Source organism: Papaver somniferum, chromosome 2 (assembly GCF_003573695.1).
Source record: "Papaver somniferum cultivar HN1 chromosome 2, ASM357369v1, whole genome shotgun sequence".
In the NCBI taxonomy this organism is placed as follows: Eukaryota; Viridiplantae; Streptophyta; class Magnoliopsida; order Ranunculales; family Papaveraceae; genus Papaver; species Papaver somniferum.
In genome coordinates, this window is record NC_039359.1 from 26,045,020 (window position 1) to 26,045,609 (window position 590).

The 590-nt window shown below is 38.6% G+C and overlaps 1 pseudogene; it reads left to right on the forward strand.

Moving 5' to 3' along the window:
* Nucleotides 1-226: 226 nt before the first annotated feature.
* LOC113354588 lies at nucleotides 227-326 on the forward strand (annotated as a pseudogene).
* The last annotated feature ends 264 nt before the right edge of the window (nucleotides 327-590 follow it).

Genomic DNA, 590 nt, shown 5'->3' on the forward strand with positions numbered 1-590 from the left:
GTAGCTTTCTTCTACCCTATTAACGTTTCCTCTGCCTAGAAGAATTGTTTTCTGGGGTTCCCTATTACTTTCCCATTGTTGGGTCTTTTCGGCGATTTCATGCAAGTATGTCATCGCATTATCAACTGTTTGGTTTTCAAACCCACCTGTATACATGGACTCTACTGTAGTTGTGGTGGGGTAATCTAAACCCTCATAAAGGATCTGAACTAACCTAACCTTTTCTAAACCATGATGAGGACATTGGGCTAATAAATCATTGAACCTTTCCAAATACCTATACAAAGATTCTCCCTCCTGTTGTGTAAACGTACAGATTTGCGTCCTAATAGAAGAGGTTTTGTGCCTAGGTAAAAACTTGTTCAAAAAGGCGGATGTAAGTTGTTCATAGGTTTCAATTGATTCGGAAGCCAAACTATACAGCCACGACTTGGCTTTATCTTTTAAGGAAAAGGGGAATAACCTGAGTTTTATAGCATCATCATCAAGGTTTCTAATTTTCAGGGTACTACAAATTTCCTCAAAGTCCCTAACATGGAAACAGGGGTTTTCATTTTCTTTTCCTAAAAAGATTGGGAGCAACTGTAAGG